This window comes from Portunus trituberculatus, chromosome 25 (assembly GCF_017591435.1).
Source record: "Portunus trituberculatus isolate SZX2019 chromosome 25, ASM1759143v1, whole genome shotgun sequence".
Lineage (NCBI taxonomy): Eukaryota > Metazoa > Arthropoda > Malacostraca > Decapoda > Portunidae > Portunus > Portunus trituberculatus.
Window position 1 is genome coordinate 2190001 of NC_059279.1, and position 10000 is coordinate 2200000.

Here is a 10000-nt window from a genome sequence, read left to right on the forward strand (position 1 = left end):
CTCATTAAATTAAAGGTCCCAGGGTTATTTGAGGAGGCGAAACAATAGTACAAGCTCCCCTGGTACCTTTTTACTACTTTATAATGTCGGGAGCCTTCACATTAACTCACACTGCTCTCCTCTCTCTCTCTCTCTCTCTCTCTCTCTCTCTCTGCTTAATAACGCGACATTCACGATAAAAATGCGAAAGGAGTTATTAGCACAGGTAGAAGAGTCTTTTTCTCTTGATTTACCTGACTGTGTGTGTGTGTGTGTGTGTGTGTGTGTGTGTGTGTGTGTGTGTGTGTGTGTGTGTGTGTGTGTGTGTGTGCGGACGAGGGGTGTGGGTGTCATTTATTTCCGTTTTTGTTTCATCTCTACTTTTATCTTATCAGGTTCATAATATCTCTCTCTCTCTCTCTCTCTCTCTCTCTCTCTCTCTCATGGTGAAGTTTCTGTATTCCTTTCTTTCCTAATTCATTTATTTTGCCGCCGAGTAACGATTTATTAACTACTCTATCTACCCATTTATCTATCTATCTATCTATCTGTCTATCCATCCATCCATCTATCTATCTACATGTTTATCTATCTACCTATCTCTTTATACACTTATTTATTTGCCTTCCTTCGTCTTCCCCAGCACAACTCTCTCTCTCTCTCTCTCTCTCTCTCTCTACAATTGGGTTAGGGGGATATCCTTTGTAATCACCCCCTCCCTCTGTTCTGAGCCAATTAAACCAGTAATACAGCGTGGGTGGGGGAGCGACTTATCAGATGTAGCGTTGACAGTAATGTTCTCACTAGTCTCTCCATTACTGTGACCTCTTGTGCTACTTGAACCCTCTACCTCATGACTTAAGCTCGTATTCTCAAACACTTTTTTGCTTCATCTCCATTATTTCAAAAGGTTCCATTTCGATTTATGCGAGTTTTTTTTTTTAATGGTGTTTTTACTGTTCTAGAGACAGAGTGACTAGGTTTTTATATTATTAACTGGAGAAACACTCTTGAATACCCCGCTAATCATCTCTGTGGTCCTTGAAAATAGTCTTGGTGAGAGAGCAAAGCGTTTCTGAATGTGAGCCTTACAAATGTTCATCCGCTGACTGATCTAACCTTATCCTTTTACCTTGACTTAAATCTTATCCTTACCTAACCTAATCTTACCTTACCTGATCTTATCTAATCTTACCTTACCTTACCTAATCTTACTTTACCTAATCTTATCTTACCTAATCTTATCTTACCTTGCATAACCTAACCTTACCTTACCTTACTACCACTACTACTAACAATAATAATAACAATAATAGTAAACCACAGGAATCTAAAAATAATAAAAATAAATAAATAAATAGATAAATTAATACAACAGTAAATTCGTGGACATCTTAGTCGTATTTTTTTTTCATTCTTCAAACCAGACCACGGAAAAAATAAATCAATAAAATAAATGAAAAGAAAGAATCCAACACGTCAGTACTGAGAAGGAGGGGGGGAGGAGGAATGGGGAGGGAAGGGAAAAGACACAAGAGGTTCAAATTTAATAAACTTCAATAGAAAAAAAAGGAGATTGGAGCAAATTGGTTCTGAAGTAGAGTGGAAGATGAATAAAATGGACTCAGTATCCGTAATCAGGTTGTTTAGGCGTGAAGGTTTCTCGCAGCTCTCCTTATATTCTTATGTTCTTAACCTCTTCAGTACCAGGACACGTGTTCATATTGATTCCGCTTACTACTTGGTGATTTTATACTCCTTCAGAAACTTATGTAAGGGATTAAAATAGTGAAGACTCTAGCCATTAATCTTATGTTCTTAACCTCTTCAGCACCATGACACGTTTTGATACTCATTCTACTTACTGCCTGATGATTTTATATTCCTTCAGAAACTTATGTGAGGGATTAAAATAGTAAAGACTGGCCATTAATTATATGTTCTTAACCCCTTCAGACTTTGCCTATTAATCTTCTGACCTCCATAGACACTTCCTAATGTAAACAAAATCGTCTAATTATAAACAAAACTCAAGGTAAAAATGCGTCCCAGTACTGAAGGGGTTAATAGGAAGTTTTGCATTAGACAGATTTATGGAGGGGTGAAAAAATTGGTTAAGTTAGGTTAGGATGAAAGAAAATAAGAAAAATTAAGTAGACGTGTCCTTTTCATTTATACAGGGACTCCTTTGTATAGGATTGATATTTTTTGCAGTTTCCCTCTCTTGCTATGTTCTTTGATAGGAGTTTTGCATTACAGATTTATAGATAAGTGGGCCTTTATTTTTTCTCTATTATTATTTTTTTCGTCCTTGGTAGTTCTCCCTCTTACATATAAAAAACAGATAGGTGAAAAATAGGTCGTTTTTTTTTCTGTATATATAAGCACTCTCATGTACACCTATTTTTTTTTTTTTTTGCTGCCTCTATCTTTCACGTTCTTAATAGGAAGTTTTTGCATTAGATAGATATATAGATAGATATGATAGGTAGAAATAGATAAGAACCGCTACAAATGACTTCTTACAGCTTCACTTCCCATCATATCCGTGGGGTAATATGAATCTATGCTGGAAATAATGGAAAAAACACTGAAGCGATGGTATTGAATTATGTTAAGCAGATAGCGCTATATTTACATCGAGGCTTGTGTGTTAACTGGTACGCTCGCCGCCCGCTGTCCCCTGTCCCTCGCTCCGATCCCGATTAAATTCTTGTTTGTCATCCCACGTTATCAAAATAAATTCATGCCTGTGTGTGTGTGTGTGTGTGTGTGTGTGTGTGTGTGTGTGTGTGTGTGTGTGTGTGTGTGTGTGTGCGTGTGTGCGTGTGCGTGTGCTCATGTTCATTTCCATACCGCTCCCCTTTTTCCTCCTGAATCATAAATGCACGTATTTCATCACAAAAGTGCAACACATCATCATCATCATCATCATCGCCATCATTATCATCATCATCATCATCATCAACTACAAAACCCTTCCCTTTATCTATTTTTCGCCCCTTTTTCTTTTTTCTGTGTTATTCCTGTTCTCCCCTCCTCTCTCTTCTACTTTAAGCCCTTCTCTCTTGTCTCTCCACTTTACTGCCTTGCCTTGAACCACCAGCGACTCAAAAGTACCTCACGAGCAGCCTTGTAAGGGCCTGAAGGTCTGCTGCTGTTTGGCTTTTATTTTGTGATTCATTTTGTATTATATAAAAGTAGTGATAATAATAATAACAATAATAACGATAGTAATAATAACAATGATAATAATAACAACAGCAATGATTGGTTTATTCGCCAAGAACGTTACGAAACGAGAGAGAGAGAGAGAGAGAGAGAGAGAGAGAGAGAGAGAGAGAGAGAGAGAGAGAGAGAACTATGTACACAAAAAAAGAAATAATAAAACTTTTTTCTAATCTAAACCACCACTTCAGACGACCACCACCATCACCACCACCACAACCACCACCACCACCACCACTACCACCACCACCACCACCACCACCAAAGCACGGAACCTTGGCCACAATTCCCTTTATACATATTTTCAGCGAGGATAAGACGGCGCAGGTAAGAGGAGGGAGGCAGCGTCAGGTAATCAGCGTCCAGTACAGGTGCCATCCAGGGAACACCGCGCTATTGTTCCCGAAGCAAGTGAATATTTGAAAAGTTTCCCTCGCACTCTCAAGCCTTTATGAGACGCAGTGTGGGAAATGTCGGCGCTTGTACGGGATAACTTTTCAATGTAGCCATACTTTAATTTAGCTACCGTAGTTAATTTAAGTAAAGTTTTTTTTCTTTCTTTCTTTCTTTTTTTTTTTTTGTCTATTACGAATTATGTCTTTTCAATGTCGCGTTACGTTAATTTAGTTACGGTATTCAATTTAAGCAGAGGCATTTTTTTTTCTTATTTATTTCCTTTCTTTGTTTTATTTATTTATTTATTTTTTTTGTCTATTACGAATTCTGTCTTTTCAATGTCGCGTTACGTTAATTTAGTTACGGTATTCAATTTAAGCAAAGGTATTTTTCTTTCTTTATTTTCTTTCTTTGTTTTATTAATTTTTTTGTCTATTACGAATTCTGATTGCCTAGAGAAACGCTTTTGATCATATGTTAGTTAAATTTAGTTACGATAGTTAATTGAAGCAAGGATAGTTTTTTTCATTCTTTTTCCTTCCTTCCTTTTTATTTTTGTGTCTATTATGAATTGTGATTGCACAGGGAAACGCTTTTTTTATTATTTTTTTATCATATATTTGATTTAGTTACAGTAATTAATTCAAGGACGGATAAGCCTTTTTTTTTTGTATTTTCTTGTCTCTTTATTTTTTTTTTCTATTACGAATTGTGTTTGTACTGAGAAATGTTTTTTTTATATCATTTTAGTTTAATTTAGTAATGGTAGTTAATTCAAGCAAGGATGAGTTTTTTCCACATTTGTTCCACTTTTTTTTTTTTTTTGTCTATTATGAAATATGATTGTACAGGGAAACGTTTTTTTTTTTTTTTTCATTGCACATTAGTTTTTTTTCCCATTTTCTTTCTTTCATTTACTTTGTTTTCTGTGTTTTTATCTTTTGTCTATTACAAATTATGATTATGCAGGGAAACGATTTTATTTTTATTATATGCTAGCTTAATTCAGTTACGGTAATTAATTGAAGTTAGAGTAGGCAAGGGTAAGTTTTTCTTCAAATTTCTTTTCTTTCTTTTTCTGTGTGTGTGTGTGTGTGTGTGTGTGTGTGTGTGTGTGTGTGTGTGTGTGTGTGTGTGTGTGTGTGTGTGTGTGTGTGTGTGCGATTGAAGCATTTTTTTATCATATGTTAGTCAATTTAGTTACGGTAGTCGGGGCAAGGTCGAAAAACACAACGATTAGAGTTTTTTTTATCGTATTCTTTATCCTTTCTTTCCCCTTTTTTTTTTCTATTACGAATTGTGATTGTACGGCGAACTTTTCGATTTTACGTTAGTTAATTTAGTTATGGTTAGTAAAAATGTAAGGAGTGTTTTATTTCGCTGTTTTCCTTTTTTTCCTTTTGTATTTTTTACATATTACGAACTGTACAGGGAAACTTTCTTAATTATACATTACTTCATTTAGTGTACGGTAATTAGGTTAATATGGACAACACAAGACCAAGAGTTATTTTTTCTTTATCTTTTTTTTTCTAATTTTCCTTTTTATTTTTGTCTACTACGAACTATATAGTACAGCAAACATTCCATTTTTTTTTTCAAGTCAGGCCAAGCTAAGGGAAAAAATGAAGATAAATGAGGTTTTTCTTCCCATTTTCATTTTCTATTAATCGTTTTCTATCTCTTATGAATCGCGACTGTACATCAAACTTTTCTAACTTTTACATTCTCACGGACGGTAACTCACGGTAAGGAAAGACGAGGACAAGTGAAGTGGAGAAGTGAACATTTTTCCTCTTTTTTTTTTTTTTTTTACCTACTACGAGTTTATAAGCGACCTGGAAACTAGCGGCCATTCAAATCAACCTTCCAACATATTTCCTTACTTTTACTTTTGACGTGAAAAAAAAAAATAATAATAATTGAGCTGGCTAAGACGGTAGAAAAAAAATAGTAAGCGTAATTGCTTTTCCCGACAAAAAAGTTAATTGAAAAAGGATTCCAGTTAGATTGGCCAATTTAGTGCTAAGCGTCTTGATACTTCCCTCCTGAACCAGCGGAGTCACGTCAAGGGGAAGATGAAGATGAAGAATTGTCGTTTTCAGATTGTCAAATGCGTTTTCAGATTATGTCTAATCGTATACAAATCTCAAGGTAAAAATGTGTCCCAGTATTGAAGGAGTTGAAGGACTTAAGGGCCTTTGTACTGTTACTTCACCGCCTTTTTAATTTTTGTTTTAATTTATACCATGTGGGCTTTTCACGGGAATTTATGGTTAAAGGGGATACTTTTTAGGGTACCTCCTATCTCAAAGCCCACCCGCTAAGAAACCGTTGCTCCGAGTGAGGAAGCCCAACCTACACTCGGACCGTGGACAGGATTCGAACCCGTGCGCTTGGAGACCCCTCGGACCCCAAAGTACGCATGGCTCCACTTTGCTGTACTCTTAATCATCGTGCGCCAGAGGATTTAAGTCTTTATTTTCCATGATTCTCCTTCCTTCTGTCATGTTTGAGTTATGTTCTTAGTTATGGTGTTGTAACTTCATTTCGTTCCCTTTGCCTTTCAACGTCACGTCTTTCATTTGTCAAGGATTTTAACCCTTTGAGTACCATGACGCGTTTCCATATTCCTTGTGCTTAGTATCTGGTGATTTTATACGGGTTCAGAAACATCTGTTGGGATTAGAATAGCAAAGACTGTGGCCATTAATCTTCTGACCTCCATAGACTCTTTCTAATATAAATAAATTGGTCTAATCGTACACAAATCTTAAGGTAAAAAAATTGAAGAAGTTAAGGTTCTTTATTTAATTTTTTATTCAATTATCATGTCACCGTTCGCGATTTTTTCTTGATACGTCATGGTACTGTTACTTCGTCGTCTTGACTTTGGCTGTCATATGACGTGACTTTCATTTTGTCAAGTGTCTGTTTAGTCATTGTCACAGGGGAGCTAATCCTTTATTCGCGATTCTACATTGATACCTGTCACACGTTAATTATTCTCTAAGTTATGACTGGCAAAATTTCATATGACGCGTCTTTAATTTTGCCAAGGGTCTGTTTAATTATTGTAAGAGTGGAGTAACCTTTTATCTATTCACGATTCTACATTGATACCTGCCATACATTAATTATTCTCTAAGTTATGGCTGTGTAACTTCATTGTATTTACATTAACTTTTATATAACACGTCTTTAATTTTGTCTAGAGTTTGCTTAATCATTGGAAGAGTGGAGTTAACCCTTTATTTACTTGCTATTCTTCATTGATACCTGCCATATGTAACTTCATCGCGTTCACTTTAGTTTTCAATGACACGTTTTTAGTTTGTCAGAAGCATTAAGGGTCTTTGTTCACGTATCATGTCACAGAGGAGCTAACTCTATCAATTCACGATTTTTTCCTTGATACCTGTCATACATTAATTATCTTTTTTATTTTTAACTTTTAGTACTGTAAATTCATCACCTATACTTTGCCTTTCATATAACACGTTTTCAGTTTGTCAAAGGTATTAAGCGTCTTTATTTTGCCAAGGGTCTTTGTTTAATCATTGTCACCCTTTATTTATTCACGATTCTTCATTAATACCTGTCATACATTAATTATTCTCTTAGTTGTGGCTGCGTAACTTCATCGCCTTCACTTTGGCTTTCATAATACACGTCTTTAATTTTGTCAAGGGTCTACTTAATCAGTCACAGGGGGAGTTAATCCTTCATTTATTCGCAATTCTTCATTAATACCTGTCATGCATTAATTATTCTCTTAGTTATGGCTGTGTAACTTCATCGCCTTTACTTTACCTTTCACATGGCACGTCTTTATTTTGTCAAGGGTATTAAGGTTTTTTTTGTTTAATAATCTATTCAGAACTCTTCACTAATACTTGTCATGCATTAATTATTCTCATTCATACTGCTGGAACTCCATTGTCTTTATTTTAATTTGTCAAGAATCTCTATTTAATCACTGCCACAGGGGAGATAACTCTTCATTCACTTGCGATTCATTTCTGTGGCGTAAAACATCTTTTTTCTTGTGGTAATGTCACTGTTCTGCCTCTATCTTCTATATGACCCAAATTCCCTTTATATGTCTCATGATTTTACCCATTCTTAGTGTGACAGAAAATCGAACTCTATTTTGCCTCATGATACTTGTGACGTAATATATTTTTGGTGATTGTAACGTCACTTTATCATCTTCACCTTCCTTTCTATGACACACCTTCACTTTTACATCAATTGGTTTTATTCAAGCTTCGTGTGACAGAGCACCTTCTTATTCTTTATTTCCTTACGATTCTCTTTCTTCGCAAATACCCGTCACTTAATTCTCTTCTCAGTAAGGCTAATGTGACTTTACTAGCTTTACTTTGCGTTTTATATGACACGTCTTCTCTTCACCTTTCCTCTCCGTCTTCTTAACTCCTTCAGTACCATGACGCACTTCCATATTCATTCTGCTTACTATTTGGTGATTTTGTACAGCTTCAAAAACTTATGTGGGGGATCAAAATAGTGAAGACTGTGGCCATTAATTTTTTGACCTCCACAGACCCTTCCTAATGTCAATAAAATGGTCTAATCTTACACAAATCTCAAGGTAAAAATGTGGCCTAGTATTGAAAGGGTTAACATCTCCCACACACCCACCCACCCACCCACCCACCCACACACACACACACACACACACACACACACACACACACACACACACACACTTTTCTTTCGCCTATGATCAAGTGCCTTTGTTACAGCATTATAATTAAGACAAGTTTCGCTAAATCTCGTTCCGCACGTCAGTTTTCAGTTATAGATAAAAAGAACAACACTCCAATAAGTCTTTTTTTTTAATATCCTCGATAGTCTCGCACCAATTCTCTGCTGCTCGGTCTGGTGCCTTTGTCTTCGTATCGCGTCGAGTTAGAGCTCCGTCAAATTGCGCTGTAAAACTCCATCACTGAGCTACAGATTAAAAGAACGCCAAAAAGTTAACGACTCTCCTTTCCTCTCTAATACCTTTCACGTTCTCGTAATTCCCTCAACTAAGATGAAGTAGCATTGACCTCGCTTCTAATTAACTTTCACTCTGCTCGTCATCTCTCGGCTGCGGATGAGAACGAACAATGCTTACCTTGATCGTGGAAGCTGCAGTAACTCACTCGGTCCAGCTGGTTACTCGAGATCACATGGGTTACTTGTATAAAAACCATGTGCCGCCTTCCCTCGCCTCACCCATCACGACTCACAGTTTATAAAGAGTAGCGGAGAGTGTTTCTGCGTGTGTGTATGTGTGCGTCCGTAATGGAGGCGTAACTTAACACAACTGGTGGAAGGTGCGACAGAATCCAGGGTGCCAGTGATCCAGGCAGGCGGAGAGCGGAGACCCGACTCACAGCTCTTGCCTTCCCGCACCCACTGGCCTCCCTCGTCCATGCAACCCACCACAACCCTCCCATCACCCTCTCCATTCCCTCTCCCTCTCCTCCTACTCTTCTCTCCATCAACTCTCACTACTCCGTCTCTTTCCACCTCTAATGCCTTCAGAAAGAGAGCCCCTGCCCCCCTTCACCCTCTCTCGCCTGCTTTGTGGTTCCAACGGCGCCGTAGTATTTTCCACCTGTTAAATGAATTCCGACACCTAATGGCCGGGGGGAGTAAATATTGGCGGGAGTTTTGGTGGGTGTGGGATTCATTTCGTTTTCCTTCCACACGTCTGTCAATTTGATTTTTCCGCCAGGTGATGACGTATTAAATTAGCGAAGTGTTCTCATAAGCCGCAATTTACTAGATGAGCAAGAGAGAGAGAGAGAGAGAGAGAGAGAGAGAGAGAGAGAGAGAGAGAGAGAGAGAGAGAGAGAGAGAGACTTCATACGAGTGCATTTCCTCTCTTTTTCATTTTCCTAAATTGTTTTGCGGTGCTCTAAAAGTCAGCTTGCTTTCTGCATTAACTTGCACTTGAAAAGGAAAAAACGTAATTTCCTTTCCGCAAAGAGAGAGAGAGAGAGAGAGAGAGAGAGAGAGAGAGAGAGAGAGAGAGAGAGAGAGAGAGAGAGAGAGAGACCATACACTATCATAACCAAACCATCCATACCTCACTAACTCTCCCTTAGCTACCACACACACACACACACACACACACACACACACAATTAATGTGTAGTAGATTAAGGTGACCGCTAGCAATGAACACCTATTGATACCTCCACCCACCACCAACACACCTGTAGTACCTTCTTCTCTTTAGTCTCCTAGCGTATCCGTCCCTTCAGCAGCAGCGGCACAGCTATTATTCTTCGTCAGTAGCAGGGAAGATAAGATAGATCAGTCTTTCTTCTCGTTACCTACTGACTCCTCTCCCTTTCTCTCACTCTTATTCTCACGA

The 10000-nt window shown here is 37.6% G+C and overlaps 1 protein-coding gene across 3 annotated transcripts in view; it reads right to left on the reverse strand.

Moving 5' to 3' along the window:
- LOC123508874 (corticotropin-releasing factor receptor 1-like) overlaps positions 1-10000 on the reverse strand; it is a 128236-nt gene that overhangs the window by 46117 nt on the left and 72119 nt on the right. Inside the window, exon 1 of one of the 3 annotated variants that reach the window (XM_045262861.1) lies at positions 8750-9020. The exons of the other annotated variants lie outside the window; for them this stretch is intronic. The gene's annotated coding sequence lies outside the window, so the exon portion shown is untranslated. Of the gene's footprint in view, positions 1-8749; positions 9021-10000 lie in introns of those variants that run through there. 3 annotated transcript variants of the gene reach the window in all.